Source organism: Molothrus ater, chromosome 17 (genome assembly GCF_012460135.2).
Source record: "Molothrus ater isolate BHLD 08-10-18 breed brown headed cowbird chromosome 17, BPBGC_Mater_1.1, whole genome shotgun sequence".
Taxonomy (NCBI): Eukaryota; Metazoa; Chordata; class Aves; order Passeriformes; family Icteridae; genus Molothrus; species Molothrus ater.
The window spans coordinates 2,991,739-3,010,329 of NC_050494.2; the positions used below are offsets into that span (position 1 = coordinate 2,991,739).

The window sequence follows — 18,591 nt, forward strand, 5'->3', positions numbered from 1 at the left end:
AGGTTGCTCCAAGCCACAACCTGGCCTTGAACATGCCCAGGGATGGGGCAGCCACAGCTTCTCTGAGCAATCTGTGCCAGTGTTTTACTGTAGGAAATGAATTTGTGGAAAAATTATAAATCTGTAATTCATCTGTATGAATTATAACATCTGTATTGTGTGAATTATAAGGTCTGTATTGTCTCACCCTTGACATGACTGAAAATAGAATAAAAGTTTTTAAAATGCCTCTCAGTTGCCCCATCTCTGGGTCAGAAAATGGCATAATCTGACATTTTACTACTGTCATTGTAAAAAAAAAAAAACAAAAACAAAAAAACCTTCCTTATATCCAGTTTAATTTGACCCCCTTTTAGTTTAAAACCATCACCTCTTGTCCTGTAGCAACAGGCCCTGCCTAAAAAGTTTGTCCCCATCTTTACTGACCCCCTTTAAGAACTGAATAGGAAAGAGCAGGAGCTTGCACAGCATTTTATCCCCCAAATTCACAGCTTCACACCAGCCAGGAGCTCTGTTCTGCTTTGGAACAGGAAAGGGGCATTGCCACAACCAACACTGGGGTGCTGCATCCTGGGGGAAGCTGTGGGACAGAGCTCCAGAGCCCAGAGCTGCCCCAGCAGCACATCCCACCCAGCTCTGCGCAGAAAACACCTCCTGCTCTAATCCCTCCAGCAGGACACCAGAGGCATCCCCACCCACATTTTATACATTTGGAGGTTGTTGCATTTATATTTTCTGAAAAATCCCATTGCCCAGGATTTTGCTCCTGGGAAGCTGAGAAGCCTCAGAGAAAAAGGAAAACAATTCTGATCTCATTTGCTTCTCCTGTGTTTTGCTCCTTTGGAGTGTATTTGGAGATTGTTTGTCCACCAGGGGTTGTTTCATTGGTTTCATGGGAATTGTTTTGACTCATTGGCGAGGCTCTGGAAGGAGTCACAAGTTTTCATTATTATCTTTTAAACCTTCTGTCTGTATCCTTTCTGTACTCTTTGGTATAGTGCAGTATTCTTTAATATAATATAATATCTTAATATAATAAATGAGCCTTCTGAGAACATGAACTGTTCTGAACTCCAGAATCTGGAGTCAGAGTCATCATTCCTCCCTGCCACAGGGCACCCCACAAATACAATAGCAGATAACAAACTGAATGCAACATTCAGCTTAAAATAAAAAAAAACAATAAAAGCATTGACACCTTTGCACAGAGAGATCTTGGCTTCTCTTTTTTATGCATTTAGATGCTTTTTATGAAAACATCCTCATTATTTTCTGTGAAAAGAGGCAAGCAGGAGGCCCTGATTTCATGTGTCATGCATCCCCTGCCACACTGTTATGTGAATAAACTGAGCATTGAGGTCTGAGCAGCTGCTTGGAGTGGGCATGGGGACAGCAGAGCCCCCAGATGCTGTGCTCCTAATTCTTGCTGCATCACACAGACTCATCCCAGAATGCTTTGGGTTGGAAAGAACTTAAAACTCATCTCATCCCACCCCCCTGCCATGGGCAGGGACACATTCCACTGTCCCAGGCTGCTCCAATCCCCACCCAGCCTGGCCTTGGACACTCCCAGGGATGCAGGGGCAGCCACATCATTTGGAACTGCTGGAAATCCAAACTGTGCTGAGTTTCCAGCAGCCTCAGCTCACACCCTGTGTGTGCATCTGCAGCTCTGGGAGCTGCCTCTGGTGCTTGTGCAAGGCACCTCACACACCCCAGAGCTCCTCCTGCAATTCCTGGCACACCCAGCACCACCAGTGAGCACTTTCCTTCTGCTTCCCGTTTTCCCATCACAGTTAGGAAAAAAGAAAGCCAAGAAATCCCCCAAACTGCAAGTGTTTGTTGGTGTTCAGGTGAGAAAATAAAAGATATTTCAGCAAAGTCTGTTTACTCACGTGCTGACACATGGAGAAGCTTTATTTAAAGCACTGAAAAGCTTCTTGGCCCTCTCCTCACTCTGCCCAGTGCCCCCAGTTTCAGATGCAAATGTGAAACCAGTTTGTTGGGGTGAGTGCTGCATCACTGAGTGAGTGAAGGGAGGAGGGAAGATGAGGAGCATGAAGAATTGCATCAAGAACTGGCCCCCAGAGGCCTCTGTGATGCACATCCCCACATCACACTGGCAGCTCCCAGCATCCAGCCCCACTGGGGTTTATTTGCTCCAGAGCTGGAATTCATTTTGCACTCAACTAATGTAAGCCCAAAGTGCTTTCAAACAATACTCCTCGAATAGAGACATTACCAAAGCCATTATTTTTCTGTTTAGAGTCAAACTAAGCAAATGCAAAGGTAACTTTATTTTAAACTGACTACCATCATCACAAACAACAGATACCAAATATTCTTTTCCAATATAGAAGGAATTTAAATTTCATTTTTGCTCTTCTTGAAGGAGTCAAGAATACCAGCTTGGCAAACGCCAGCTTGTGCAGCAACACCATAAAGAAATGGAAAACACTTCCCTCCAAATCCTCTTCCTTAATGAGAGTTAAGAAAGGTCTGTTTAATAATACATTTAATTTCAAGCTCTCTTTCCTCCTACCTTCTAGAAAAGCATACATTCCAATGACACAGTGAAAAAAAAATCTTTCATTTGAAATTATTTCTAAATTATTCTCAGTTATGTTCTTGAGAGTATTCCCAGTTGTCTGTGACATTCTCAGGCTTCCTACCCACCCCACAGCATCCTTCAGGGCTGGGAGGGGGCTGTGTTTGCTGCTATCGCTGCATAAATCCAAAGCAGCTCGCAGGATTTGCTCCACAGGGAACAAGCCTGATCCTGGTGTCCTCCCTGCCACAACTCTGCTTGCTCAGACCATCCCTGACTTCAGCCCTGTTTTACAGAGCCTGCAGCTCCAGGTCACACTCAGCCACCTGGCACCTTCACCTGTATCCAGGTGATTTCTAAATGTCAGTTTTGCTAAGCAGCACAGAGAGACCTGCAAAACTGCTCTCTGTTGTTCTAGGACATGAAATAAAACGATCCAGTGGACACTGGATTCTCCAAGGTAAAAAAGAGGGAAAGTTTAATTTTGACTTTAACATTTATAGATTTCTAAAAGTGACAGTGGATTGGAGGATGACTGCTACCTGCCCAATGACACTGGACAAACCAACAGTCCATCAAATTTCTCTTCTTCCATAAAAGAATGCAAAACAATAAGTTATTTACAGAAAGTACATTAAAAAGTTCATTATAAAAGTGTAAACATCAAAAAACTTAAAAAAACTTAAAAAAAACTTCAAAAACTTATACAGGGTGACAGCTCTCCCAAAGTTACCACAGGCAGGGAAACTGAGAGCTGAGCTGACACAGGGGGGGTGGAATGCTGAGGTGACCAAGCCATGCCCTCTGGAATGAGCAGTCTCGTGGCAGGGTTCCACAGAGGGCAGCAGTGGGAGCTCTTCCCCAAAACCACCCAAGTGGCTCTGCCCAGAACTTCTCCCCCCTGTGCCTTGCCCTGGATGCCACGGGCAGTGCAGAGCTGTGGCAGCAATGCCCTGCCTTGGTTTTAAAGCTCCTCCAGGCTGGAGGCTCCATCACTGCACTCTTGCCCTCCCAGCAGACCTTCCTGTGTCTCAGGGACTTCATCTGCCCATGGACAGCACAGAGCAGTGAGGATTGTTCCTCCCAGCACCAGGACAGTCACTCAGGCTGATGCTGAGCCTTGCTCCAAGTATATCCTTGGAAGTGGAAACCTCTCCTGCAGCCCCAGCACCACACCCAGCACAGGCTGCTGCTGCTGCCAATCCAAGCACTGTCCCCAGCCCAATGGCAGCACTGCAGGGTTCAGTGCTCCTCTGTGCTCCCAATTGCAATGCAGGATGTGTTCTATCACCATCTGTATGGCAGATTATCTTTGTCAAGTGGGCAGTTTGCCTTATCTCTCTCTTTGAGTGACCACAGTCACTCCTCCCTCAGGGGGACACCTGCTGATAACAGCTATGGAATGTCCCTGCATGGCTGATAAGAACTACAGCATCCCATTGGCAGATGTGAGCCCAGAGGGAGGAGCCAAGCATTCCTACCTGGATAGAATCTGGAGCTTCTGGAACACCAGCACAGCTTCTGCACTGGATTGCCAGAGGAACAGCAGCTGCCTCTTGCCCTGGATCTTCAGAGGCAGAGACTGCACCTTTCTCCAGGATCCCTGCTCCAGCAGAACCAGCCCTGACACTGCAGGAGGGCTGAGCCACAATTCGAATGGGACTGCTGCCAACAGCCTGACCCACAGGGTGTCAGGCTGGGTTCTGACTCTGGCAGTGTTGGTTTAGTGCACTGCATTGTTTATTTTATCCTTTTTATTTTCTTCCCTATTAAAGAACTGTTATTTCCTGCTCCCATATTTTTGCCTGAGAGCCCCTTAATTTAAAATTGATAGCAATTCAGAGGGGTGGGGAGGGTTTTCATTCTCCATTTCAGGGGAGGCTCCTGCCCTCCTTAGCAGACTCCTGTCTTTCCAAACCAAGACACTTTGAGGTCCATCTTCTGGATGCTGGGACACCAGGCAGGAACACCCTCTGGAGTCCCACCATCCCTGCTCCCGTGCTGTAGGATGCATGGAGGACCAGAAGGTCCAAGAGCTGCTGGAGGCTGCCAGAACATCCTCTTTGCCTCCACCACAGAACCCAAACTGTGCCAGAACACCAGGACAGCTTTGGCTGGATGCAGCCCCTGAGCCCCATTCCACAACTGTGCCATTCCATGCCATCCCTAGTTTGAGAAATGGCATTTTTTGGTGGGAACTTGGGTCCCACATAGAAACAGTGTCCTCCACACGCTGGTTGGTTGTTGCAGAGCATCTCACAGCTGTGCTGAAAGGTGCCTGTGCTCAGCTGGGGCTGGGCTCTTTCTCCAGCAGCACTGACACAACCAGAGCACACAGCCTCAAGCTACACCAAGGGAAATACAGGAGCTTCAGGCCACACTCCCTCAGCCAAGGAACAGACCTGGGCATCCTCTAATTCTGTGGCAGTGAGGATTAACTGGACACTGCATCAGTTGTAGATGCACAGCAATCTTAAGCCTTCATCAGCCTTACAAAGGCTAATTCATTATTCTTTCTGCTCCAAAAACAAGCTCTGCCTTCATTTACACCTTCACCAGCTCAAAGGAGGCTTCAGAATTAAACCTGGACAAATTTTATCAATGAGTTCAAATCTTGAGCTAAATCACAAGGAGGAATGGATTTACCCTAATCCCCTCCAAACATTCATCAACATCACCTGCCAGCTCAGCAGGATTTAATCTCTTTTTAATCTCTCAAAAGCAGTGGAGTGGATGGGGAAGAGGTTGGGCACACAGCAATGGTGGATCTCTCTCTCTCTCTCTCTCTTTCTTTTATTTTTTTTTCTTTTTTGAAAGAATCCTGGCTGCCAAATCACATAAAGCAGCACTTGGAAATTCATTAGGATTTTGTTAATATCACTTTCCAGGTATTTTATTAATGGGTTTGGACAGAACAGCACCTGGCTGAGGAGAAGAGGTGCCCACCCAGCAGCCTTGGAGGAACACGGTGTCTCCATGAAGATGCTCCAGGAGCTCCAATCCTACCAGCAAGCACAGGGACTGCTCAGGTAGGCTCTGCTCTGGATTGAGGGCAGGGGTGGGCTGGAGATGCACCAAGGGGTAGGAGAACCCTCCCACAGCATCTGCCAACACCGCTACAAAAAACACAAAATGTGCCCAAAATGCAGCTTTGCTCCATGGGTACCTCTTGTGTTGTGATTTCAGGGTTTACCCCAGAACCCCGGGTCCCTCCCCTGATAATTCCCTCCCAGGTGTGTCAGTCTCCTCTCCTTTCCCTCCCTGACCCCTCCCAGCACTGTCTGTCAGTCCTGGCATTCCAGAAGGGCACTGAGTGATTGGCAGAGTCACAGGATGCCCTCTACCCCTGGGGGGCACTGGGCCATCCAGGTGTCCTTTGTCCCTTTGTCCCTCCCCTCCTGTCCCTGCTTGGTGGCTCCCTGCCCCTTCCCTGCCCCTCTCCCCGGGGTTAAAGGAGCAGCAGCCACGGGCTCAGGGAGTTCTGTTGGAGCTGGTGCTGCATTCAGAGGCCTGAGGGCCAGAATAAAGCTCTGGATCCAAAGCCTCCATCAGAACCGACTCCTTTCCTTCACCATCGCCTCAAAGCTTCTCTGCCAGAGGGAAACCTGAGGAGCAGCCCCTGTTATGGGGGGAAGCTCCATCCCAGCACCACCAGAGCTCCTGCAGGCCTGGACCTGTCCCCAGTGCCCAGCTGCAGCACCCAGGCTGCCAAAAGTGTCTGTGGGGTGAAACACCACACACCCAGCAGCCAAAAGTGTCTGTGGGGTCAAACACCACACACCCAGCCAGGCAAAAGTGTCTGTGGGGTCAAACACCACACACCCGCAGGAATCACAATACTCCTTACAGACCATAACCTTAACACCACATTCTTCAACCCTGCAGGGGGAGGAGACCCTCTTCTATACCAACACCTTTTCTGATTCTTTGGCCATTTTGAAGTCTAGATCTTAATTCTTCCAGGATTCGGAATCATCTCCCATATCGTTACTTACTATGCAGGTAAAAAAGAACCATTCGGCAATGGGGGGGAATATTTTCCAAAAGTGTCTCTGGGGTGAAACATCCCAGTTGCTACTGTTTGGTTCAGCACCAAGGGCCAGACAAGCTCAGGCACATGCCAAAGAATATATTGGTATATTCCAGTAGGTACTGCACCCACAAACAGCACCCTGGTGCTGTTTGTGGGTGCAGTACCTATTGGAATATACCAATATATTCTTCCTGCCCTCACTAAAGCTGTGACAGCTGGCTCAGAGGGCTGAGGTTGTCATGGCCAGTGCCACCCAGCTGGCTCAGCAGCCCAGGGACCCCTGGCACAGCACGGGGCTGGTGGCAGCGGAGCTGGCGCGGGGGCGAATCCCAGGCAGCGCCTCTGGGAGCCCTCGATGGGAGCTGGGAGTGTTAGTGTGAGATTCGAGGTTTACATAACACCAGTGAGAGCTTTTGGCAGGAACAATTGGTATTAGCAAGGAAAAGGAAGCATCAGGAACAGCCGGCAGAGCAAAGAGACACCTCTCGCAGCAGCCCCCAGGCTAGGAAGAAAATAAATAACAAATGCAAAAGAAGCAACACTTGGACAGCAGAGAGGGAGAGGGGAAGCCTCTGCAGAGGGAAACCGAGCCTGAATCGTGGCTGAGATCAGCAGGGAATTCAATTTTTGTTGTCACCTCCTTCCCACCCCCGTGGGACCGAGCTTTGTGCCTCACCAAGGTGCTGCAGTCATTCCTGCCACACTCAGTCATGACCAGGGGAAAGCTGAGCCTCACGGGGCTCCAGTTGGGGTGAGCAGCTCCCACTAACTCTGGGGCTCAGAGGAGCCCAGGCAGGGTCCCAAAGGCATGGAGCTCAGTGGCCAACCCACCCTGCAGAGCCTGGCTCCATCATTGCATCACGCTCTGAAACCTTCAGTTACAGAAACTTCTTAATTTTTATCTCAACTAGGGCTGGTGTTGCTGGGTTTCACTCTGGGAGGTTGTGTTTATCACAGAATATTCCGAGTTGGAAGTCACCCAAAAGGATCATCAAAGTCCAGCTCCTGGCCTGGCACGGGACAGCCCCAAGAATCCCAAACCAAATCCAGAAAAGCCCCAGAGAAGGCTGGATCGCCCCATTGGCCTTGTAGAGTGGTTCCACAATGGCCAAAGGCATGAGTTTCATGTGGCCCAGCTTACCCCTGTCCTACTGTATGTCCCACCAGAAAATGAGGGAATCCTAAAGGTGGGAAAACACCTCCAAGATCATGGAGTCCAACCACCAACTCAGCACTGCCATGGCCAGCATTAAACCACATCCCCAAGCACCACATCTCCGTGGTTTTGGAAGCACATGCCCTCACCCAGAGAGCAGCACAGCAGCCACCAGCCCTATCTGACAGCTTCTGAGGACCATGGCCTGGTATCCCAGTGATGGGAAGAGCCCCAGCAGCTCTCCAGGAGCCTGTGGGTGCTGCAGCCTCCCTGCTGTACGTGTGCCAAGCCTGTTCTCCAGACCCTTCTGTGCCAAGCAGGGCGTCCCTTCCAAGCTGGCACCGTCCCCGTGCTCGTGGCACAATGACAGTGACACAAGCTCCAGCCCCACATCCAGCACCAGGCTCTTCCTGCCTCTGAGGCAGCCAAGATTTCCAGCTCTGGTGGCAAATGAGAAGCTCCAGTTGAGCTTCAGAACATGCTAAGACAATTCCTCAAAACAAGAGGATGTTAAAATCCACATTTCCCAGCGAATTCAGCAGTGCTTTCCTGGAAATGGGAACTACCTGTGGCTTCACATGCAGCTTCTGGATAGCAGGACTTAAAATCAAACTTATCAGGAAAGCTTCCATGATAAACTTGGATTTGCCTGTGATACAGGGATCCTGATTTAGAATCCAATTTGGGTTGGAAGGGACCTTAAAGATCATCTCCCTGCCATGCACAGCACAGGAAGGTGAAGGAGTGGGAAAAGAGGATGATAATTTTGTGCAAGGCTGCCCTTGATTCCAGCTCTTCACTTATTTCCTCTCCAACTGGCACATTGTGACCTTTCCAGGCAAAAAATAAAATTAAAAATATATAATAAATAAATGAATAATATTAATGCATGCAGGGAAAGGATGCCAGAGTCAGTTTTAGAGCCTGCAGTCCAGATCCCTGCTCCCAGGACATATTCTAAATCTCAGTCAATACCTCATGTTTTCCAAAGAACAAGGCATTTCACATTTTATTAATTCTAACTAAAGCCCTTTTTATTGCAAACTTTCTATTTAGCATTTGATTGCAGCCACCACCACTGAGACTCTCACTGTATTAAAGCAGAAAATCTATTGGTATTTTTCTTTCCTGCCATCTCAATCCCAGAAGGTGCTATTGAAATTAGTTCAAATACACTTTCAGAGATCTTTTCCAGCCTGAGCTACTTTATGATTTTTAACATGTATTTGTTTCTTTGGTGCTCTCACACAAATTTGGTACCCCACTTCCACAGATGATTGAAGCTCCATGTTGTTATTCCCACCAGGATTTGTCCTCTCCTAAAAAGAGGCCAAATATGCCAAACAACTCATTTAAAGGCCTGCAAGTTTATGAACTAAAAAGACCATTTCAATACTTTTCACCTCTTCAAAGCCCAGCTCTTAAATGGAAAACCCAGCTTAATAGAGTGTTCAAAAAGCCACCATTCTGGTCTGATTTAAATCAAATGGTTAAATATTCCACATGTTTGGCACAGCCAGAACTATCTGCTTTGCAAACAGATGGCCACCCACTATTAATTTGCAACCTTGACACAGAAATGCAGGTTGTCAATTAATTAAAAAACAAATGCCAGCAGTCTTCAGTTCATATTATGACCTGCAGCCTTCCCCCTTTATCTTAAATGAAGGAAAAAATTGATATATAAAGCTACCACCTACTAATGCAAACTCTTGGCATGGAATAAATGCTGGTCTCAGCTTGAACAGATTGATCAAGTTGAAACCACAGTGTCACCAACATCCGTCTGGGGTAGAGAGCCCAGACCATAATTCCAGTGTCAGTCCCTAAATATCCCTGGATTGAAGGCTGACCTCACTGTCTGGCTGCAGGGCTGGACCCACGGTGCTTGCTGGAAGGTTTTTCTTCCAGGGCTGTTTGATCTTCAATCAACAATGCTTATCAGTGCTAAAGTCTGCCAGCCATTCCCAAAAGTTTGATATTTTTAACAGCACATTCTTCTTCTCCTTTGAACGCTATTTAGAGACAAGATAATGTGGCAGGGGAAAAGTTGCCTCCCTGGGTTGAGCATGAACAAACAGAGCAGGATCTGATGGGGGGGAATATTTTCCATTGCTACAAGCCCCAGTTTCTGTTCTTTGTGTCCCCTCCCCCAGTATTTCTGCTTTTTCTTCTTTATATGATATTCTAATGCTTTTTTGGGCCATTGCATAAGCTGAAACAAATCAAGATAATTCAGCTAGAATTCACTAAGGTTTTCATACATTTCATTTCCATGCTGTCAAAGTTTCTCTTCTTTTTGTTGAGGACTCCAGGGTACACTGCCCCTCTTCTGACAGTAGGGACAATGGATCTAATTCCCTAAAAATACATCATTCTTCCACTGCAGGCACAACGTTCTGAAATGGCTCAGTGTATAAAACCCCTCTGTTTGAAGAAGCACCCAAGAAAACTAAGAAACAGGGAATGGGAAAGAAACAGGGAATTGTTGTTTATTGACAAAAAAGAAATAAAAATGTTAGGATTTAGTAACTGTAAATGATGCAACATCACCAAATGGTTTGGGTTGGATCTCATGCCATGGCAGGGACACCTTCCACTGTCCCAGGGTGCTCCAAGCCCTGTCCAGCCTGGCCTTGGGCACTGCCAGGGAGCAATTGTTCCTCACAGGGAACAATTCCCAATTCCCAATATCCCATCCATCCCTGCCCTCTGGCACTGGGAGCCATTCCCTGTGTCCTGTCCCTCCATGCCTTGTCCCCAGTCCCTCTCCAGCTCTCCTGGAGCCCCTTCAGGCCCTGCAAGGGGCTCTGAGCTCTCCCTGGATCCTTCTCCTCTCCAGGTGAGCACCCCCAGCATTCCCAGCCTGTCCCAGAGCAGAGGGGCTCCAGCCCTTGGAGGGTCTCCATGGACTCCTCTGGACTCACTCCAACAGCTCCAGGTCCTTCTCATGTTGGGGGCCTTCAGCAGCACCACAGAGGTCCCTGGGAGCATCTTCCCCACTGCATAAAGGAGAGGTGAGGGTGGAATGAAGGGATGGAATCAAAGAGCTCATCCTCGGCCAAGGGTTTGCTCTCAGGAGAGAAGGGAGCTCAGCCTGCACTGCTGGAACAGGGCTGAGCTCCACCAGCTCCACACGAGGCCAAGCTCCCCATGACAATCCCCTCCCCTTCCCAGCACCATCCTTCACACTAGAACTGTTGCATTTGAGGGTTTTCAAAAGGCAACTTGACAACTCCTAAAGAGCCTGCACCGCCCTACCACCTTCCCAGGGAGAGGGAGATGTTCAGGAATTAACAGTAAGGGTGAACCTGGCTGGAAAGGTGGAACTTTCTTCATGGGTATGAATGTGGAGATCCACATCTTTGGAAGAGAGAAGCCTTTCAGATGGCCCAGGCTCTGCTTGCACTTCTCCACGGGCCTGGATCTCCTGCAATGGATATTCAGTGCTCAGGATGCCTCAAATTATTCCTAAAATAACCCCCCCACATGTCTGGGGGGGCCCTGAAATGTGCTGCTGCTTCTGGAGAGGGAGAACTTGGCGAGTTCCTGGAGAGGATAAAAGGCAGAGCCATGACACAGCTCTTATCTCCCAAGCTTGGCCACTGGCAAGAACAGAGATGGAGAGGAAGGTGATTGTTTTTTCTAAAGTGGAGAGGAAAAGCACCACCATGCACATGCAGGCAGCTGGGAAGAAAGGGGATGGAGCCTCCCTGAGGAGCCCAGATGGGGATGGAAACTCTGACTCACCAGCAGGTTTTGTGGGAAGAGAAACCTGCTGATGTGATCCAGCTACTCTGATAAAAAAAGGGCTCCTTGCCACTGTGGGGTGGGACAGGACCCATGGGGCTGGGGGGAAAACACTGCCTGGGTGACAGGGAGGATGGTGGCATGTCACCAGAGAGGAGGGTGGCTCGTGCCAGGGCTCATCCTCCTCCTCCCCTGAGCACCACAGTGCCAGGGCTGCCCCAGACCTTTCCTCCAGGCTGGGGGGGCTCTGCTGGGGAAGATGATGCTCGTTGGGAATGGGGAGAAGAGGCTCAGAGCAGAGGGGCAGCAGGTTCTGCCACCTGGTCCTTAAAATGTCACCACCCCCCCCCCCTTTCCTATCAGCTGTTAAGTCATGAGATCCTTAGAAATTTAGGGGAAAAAAGGCAGCATGAGAGCAAGAGGCTGAGTCCTCAAACCAACAGAATAAATTAAATCTTCTACATTTTAAACACTGGCAAAACTCTCCTGTGCCCAGGTCCAGCCCAGAATTAGAGGTCAAGAAGCTGCCTGGGACCAAGGCTGGGCTGATTTCTGCAGATCAGGCTCCTCTGAAGCCACGTGCAGCCACCAACACAAGCCAATAATCTCCCCACAAGAGCAATTCCTGGCTCAGGCCCCGTTTAACACTTCCCTCCCAGTTCCCTTCGCCACAGAGCCGAGCTGCAATCTCACAGTCGTCAGGAAGAGATTTAATTATATCTGCAGAGGTCAAGCAATCCATGCAAAAGATGGGGGAGGCGGGGAGAGGTTCTGTGGCACAAGGCAGAGATTCTGCCTGCAGCACCACGGCAGCCAGGGCCATTTTTCAGGGAAGAAATGGCATCCATCAGAACAAAACCTCCAGAGGGAAACAATAGGAAAAGGTGGGGGAGAAGGCAGATAATTAAGATATTTAAATCTGGTCATACAGCTGTAAAATCAGGTGATTTAATGCTGTTTTCTATCTTTTTATTATTATTTTTTTTAAAGAGTGGTGTGATCAGTGCTTGTTCCAGTAAGTTTTGTTGAGAGATTTCTTCCTGCTGAAGCTGAGCTGTGTATCCCCAATTACTATAATTAGATATATCATATATAATGCATAATATAATTTCTATCATATATTAGATAATAGATAATTTATGTACACCATAGAATATAGTATATGCCATCTATAATTTATGTGTAATATTATAGAACATACATTATGCATTATTTAATTATATTAAAACGAGTGCAAAATCACAAAGGTGGAACATTAGAGCTCAAACCTCCAATTAGGAATTAATAGTTTGAAAGCACTAATCACACTAACACTTCAGCCTGACTTGAGGAATACTGAATAAGATCTCAAGAGGAGGCAGAGGTGCTGCTACACGACAGTTCAGACAGAAGCCTCGCACTCACCGGATGGAAAATTGTCAGGAAAAACACATTAGCAACACAATAACTTATTTTTAATGTGGAGCTGTTAGGAAAACACAATTATATGCTTCATTTATACTGCCAGATATAACCCAACTTATGGTAAAAGCATTTAGAGCTCATTTTGTAAAAAAAAAAAACCAACAGAGGAGTACAAAGGTAATAGGGGAAAATTGCACCTCGAGGGGAAAATGCTCCCCCTCCCAGTGGGGCCAGTGTGTGGTGGTGGAGCATCCTCACCTCCTGCTCCTTGTAGCCAGCAGGAAGGAGATGCAAAGTGAAGGCAGCATGAAAACAGAGGTTTTTTGGCAGATGCTGCAGTAAGATCACAGTGTTAACAACGACCCCCAGGAAAGGAGCTGGCAGTGCCCATCCCTACGAGGAGGAAAAGCTGGAAGAGCTCTGCAGGGTTCCAGGTGCTCTCCCACTGCCCTGGCATGAGGATCAGCCATGCACCCCCCAAAATATTGAGTGCTCTGGTCTGTACAATAAAATACAGTTTATTAACAGGATGTTTTCTCTGTTATGGATGCACAAACTGATCCTGGTGCCTGCTGCAGGCTCAGAGGTCCAAGGCAGAGCTGATCATGGATTTCCTCTGCACTTATGGTGGCGTAACACCCACAGGCTCTGGAACACTGATTCAGGGGACAGTCATTGATTTGAAGAATCATAAATAAATCAGAGAAACCTGTACAGTTCTGATCCTGAAATTTTGTTTCTTGATGTCTCCTCTGCTACAAGGACTTCCACGGATGAGGTTCTTGACAAGGTTATTCAGAAGCAGCCCAAACAAACATGTTGTTACACACAAATCAGACTGGTCTTCAAAACATCTCCCATTGTTCCCAAAACAACCAGATTAAAGCCTCCCCTCTGTGCATGCAGAGAGAACAACATTTTCTATGAATGGACAGACATTCATTATTTAGCTTCCAATCCCTGACTTAAAGCCCAAGGCAAAAAAAATGGAGCTTCAAACACTTTCTGCTGTGCAACCCATCAAAGGCCACTCTGGAGAAGGCAGGGTTGTCCCACTGAGTAACTCAACCACTTTTCAGAGGAGGCTCTTGCCAATATTCAGGGCCTAAAAGAAAAAAATAATTTTAAAAATCTACATTTGCAAATCAACAGAAGCTGCCTGCCAAATGAGAATGAAATGGGCCTCAAATTAAAAATCTGCTGGACTTTGTTCTGCATCCAAAATCCTCCATCTCCAAAGAAAGATTTATGCTACTCCAAAACAGAGTTGGCTTCGGAAGTAGGAAGGGAAAAAATGTATTTTATCTTCCAGAATGGCAAAGCAGTGCTGGAACAAGGAAAAAGGGACCATGTTTATCACTGCAATGTACAATTTATTGTAAAAGTCAAAACAGAACATTTCACAGAAATGCATTTGCTACATTGACTCAGGCTCGTACCAGCTCAGATCCCATTTCTGAAGGGTTCTTAAAAGAAGAGAGCATTGGTTGCAGACTAATACCCATCACATGACTAGTAGATTTTAATGGTGTATTGGTAAAATAGCTTTTGTCAATTTATTAGCCCAAAAGGCAAGAGAGAGGCTGTATGTGGAGAGGCAAAGCCACAGGATCCTACAAGGGAAATTTGGGAAAAGGTTTGATGGTGCTGATGAATCCTACAGAAATCCTGCAGGGTTAATAACAGAGCCCCCAGCGTGGGGATTCCTGAGGACCACAGGCGCTCCCAGGGTCTCACAGCAGTGTGCATTTGGTATTCCCAGGCTGGGTCCTCCTCCTCCTCCTCCTCCTCCTCCTCCATCCCCATCAATTCCTCTGGCTGGAAATTGGGCATCGTGCTAACCCAGTCTGACCATTGTAGCACCAGAAGCAAGCAGGCAGAATTTCTATTTAAATTTATTTCTGCAGGAAGAATAGAGATGATAATTCACTCCCCAAAGATGCCCCTGGGGAGCAGGATCACTCCTCCTGCATCCCTGCACACCCTGCATGAAAGAGCTCAGGGCATCGTGCTCTGGCAGGATTCCTGTCACAGGCCTCCCTTGCCAAGGCAATTTTGCTTGGGTTGAGAAGGAAAAACTCCCTCCTGAGCTTTGCAGATCCACACAAACAATTTAGGATCTACAAAAAAAACCCCTTCCATGCTGGTGTATCAGCCAGCACACCAGATCCTGTCACTAAAGCTCTGCTAAGAGCTGAACGAGCCTCGCTGTTACTAAAATGCACATTTTTTACCGTACCGTGGTTTGCTTATTGTGAAATAGAGCTGCAGAATCTCCCTAGAGCTCAAGTGGGAAAAATCTCCACATTTTCTCAAAGCAATTGGAGGGTGGGAGGGAGCAACACCCCCTTAGGTGGTGCAGGAACACGCTGCTCTCCCCAAAACACCAGCACCACACACAAGCAGCTCAAAGCCCTGGGAAAGCTTTCCTGGCAAGCAAGCAGGAAGGGAAATGCAGCAGGAACCAGGAAAATGGCCAGAGGGGACAGGAAAAGGGGCTTAGACCCAAATTGAATCAAGGAATCCAAACCAGAGGTGTTTCCTTTAGTGTTGCTCAGGTGGCTGATGGCAGGGATGGGTGTCACAGTTTGGATGAGGGCTCCTCACACTTTCAGCTGAACCTCCCCAGTCCCTCATGGACACTGAGCAGACACCAGAGGTGTTCCTGCTGTCCCAGTGGTGGAGCAGGTCCTGGATCCAGCCCACAGGATGGGGTGGCAGAACTCCACAGTGGGAAATGCTCGTTGCAGCTTGTCCTCTCAGGTGCCTCCTCACCAGCCCCACTCCTTGGGCTGAGCACTCTGCAGCCCTAAAAACCCTGCCAAGGAGCACCAGGCTGTGAGCAGCAGCTCCCTGGGCACCAGGAAGTGTGGAAGGGCTGGCTCCCCTCCCCAGCTGCCAATGCAGGCTGCTCCATGCAGGATCACCAGTAACAGGGACTGGTTTACACAGGGAGCCCTTTTCCCCAGCTTCGATGCCACCTGGTACTCCTGATCCATCAGAATGGCTCACCAAACACAGTCAGCAGCAGGGAGGGCTCCTTCTCACCCTGCCTGATGGGGCAGGAGGGCTCTCATCATCCACTTGTGGGTGTCCAGCCCCTCACCACCTTCTCCATCCCTGCCAGTGGCCAGCCCTTCCAGGGCAAACAGGGATGCTGTGGAAGCAGTTAAGGGAAGGGTGCAAATTCCCCCTTTCTGGGAAGGCCAGGGCTGAGCACACACTCCCATTTCATTATCCCTCTAAACATCCCTTGTCCTTTCAGAAATGGAAATGCTGATGTGCAATAGGCCCCTGCGTAGCTGCAAAGAGGAATTGTGGCTGACTGCAGCGTGCAGGAGAGACTGGAGACCTCCTGGTAACAATATCATGTCCAGTAAGTGCACAAAACAATTCCATTAACATTTCAGGCTGCTCTGGGCTAAGGCAGCTCTGCCGTGCTCCCAGCGAGTTATTTATGCACAGTGACACTGCACAGCCCAGCTTTGCTGCCTCCCCCTAAAGAAAGAAATAAATAAAGGGGGAAAAAAACCCCAAACCAAACAAAAATACCCTGAACAAAACAAGCCTTTTAAATCAAAGGGCTTTAGAGCATCTCCATGAACTCAGTAAAGCAAGAGGACAGAAGAGAGCCTGTAAGTGCTCCTTGCTCAGGTCCTTCCCAGAGATGGATTTTATCTGGGATATCTGCACGCCATAGTGGGAGAATTCTGATTTTTCCAGTCCACCCTACCCTCCTCTGGAGATGTTTTAAGTGGAAATGCTTTGAGGCAGACACTGACACAGCCCAGCCCTGGGCTGAGCCACCAGCACCGGCTAGGAGCAGTGGGGTTGGGATTGGTGTGAGGTTCTGGAGTTTCCCAGAGAATCCCAGGAAGCAGGAGAACTCTTGCTCCATGGCAGAGAACATGAGAACGAGAGAACAGCACGCTGCTGGTGATCCTCGGCCGCATCCCACCTGGAGTTATCCGAAGGAAAAGCACCAGGAGCCAGCTCCTCCCGCCCCTCTCCAGGCCACGGTTTGGTGCTGGAGTTACAGCCGCTGTACCTGCAGTCTGCCAGGGAAACTGAGTCAGCCCGTTCCATCCCTGCCTTCATCCCAGCCACATGCCACGGACAAACGTGCACGGCTGTGCATAAGCAAATGTCATTTGATAACTCAGAAAAGAAAAGAAGGGGGGGGGGGGGGGGATGGAAAAAGCACCCAGCAAAGGGTAAGTCACTTCCTTTCTTCTGCCGCTGCCTTAAGATGCTCGCTAGCAGTGACAACAGCAGCATCTGGTGGCAGTGGTCAGTACCTGGGGCGCTCCCCTCCACTGTCCCATCCGCCCTGGGCACAGCCAGCAGCAGCAGCAGCGCCCATCGCTCCCGCTCGCTGCACCCGCAGGAGAGGCGATTCCCGCAGCCTCGGAATCAATCGCCAGCGCCTAATCCGGGACTAATCTCAGGGATTCAGGCCACGGATGAGCTTAGGACGAGGGGCCCCGCGCCCCAAGGCTCGGGGGGACACGGACACCACGCAGCCCCAAGGCTGGGACGCTGCGAGCGCGGCCACCAGCCCCAGCTCCCGCACAAAACACCGCAAGGCGAAGTGAATCATGCTGGCATCCAACAACTTCTGGGTAAAAGCGAGTTCCGAAAGGCAGCGGGGTTTGGGGGCAGCCGCAGTTGCCAGCGGCTCACGCTCACATGATCCCAGGTTTCTGCTCTCACACACCACGGGCGGGTGTTTCGGCAGGACAAATGTCCTGCTCCCAGGTGATCCGGCTCTCGTCAGTATTTTAAGAGCTTATTTAGTGTTTTAAGAGCAACGGCAATGATAATAAAACACTTCGAAGGCAGCAGTACGCAGATACAGGCGGAAACAACGAAAGTTGTTTCCTTTCAGTATAATCCGGCATCTCAAAATAAACGAGAACTATTCGGTTTGCTACAACTTAATAAAAAGAGATAAATAACCCACTGACAGAGAAACAGTTAAATACATCTCCTGATACATTAAGATTAATTTGCCGCGTCTGGGAAGCCGCACGCATCTCCCTCTGCTTGTGTTTTAAGAGTTGATCCCAAAGTGTCACAACAGCGAGGTGAGCCGAGATCATCCTGAGCTGCTGTACGGACGCAGGAGAGCATTTTCTCCTTTTATTAACTTTTTTCGACGCAATTACCCGAATTTGGCCAGAAAGCAGCAAGGATTACGTCTGGGATGATCCCCCTCCCTCCAAAGAGATCTGGATCCCAGGGCTTTGTAGCTGAAGCATCAGCGCTGTTTACCCACGGCGAGCAAGGCGACACTCGCAGAAAACTCCTTATCCCTGAAGTAGCATCTATCCCCTTCGCTTGGCTTTCTCCAGGATGAGGCAAATTTCCTAGAGCACCTCCGCGCTCTCAAATATCCCCTGCGCATCCCTCTCCCGTTACAAGTGCAGGCTGCTTCGCCTCGCAGCTGCAGCGAGCGGGGGAAATGTGAGTGATGGAGGTGTCCCCGCCGTGCGGGGGATCTGGGGGCACACGGACACCCCCAGCCCGGAGCTGGGTGTCCCCTCGGCGGGTGAGGGAGGGACGCGAGGGACGGGGCCGGACCCCTGCTCGGGAGGAGCCGCGACCCGGCCCGGCGGCTCCGCGGCTCGTGAAGAAGGTGCAAAACAACAACACGGCCAAGAACAACAGGAAAAAAGTACCCGACAACAACCGCAACAA

At 49.0% G+C, this 18,591-nt stretch overlaps 1 protein-coding gene across 2 annotated transcripts in view; it reads right to left on the reverse strand.

The window, feature by feature from the left end:
• Window positions 1–18,591, reverse strand: part of TOX2 (TOX high mobility group box family member 2) — a 178,619-nt gene that overhangs the window by 159,362 nt on the left and 666 nt on the right. The window lies entirely within an intron of this gene.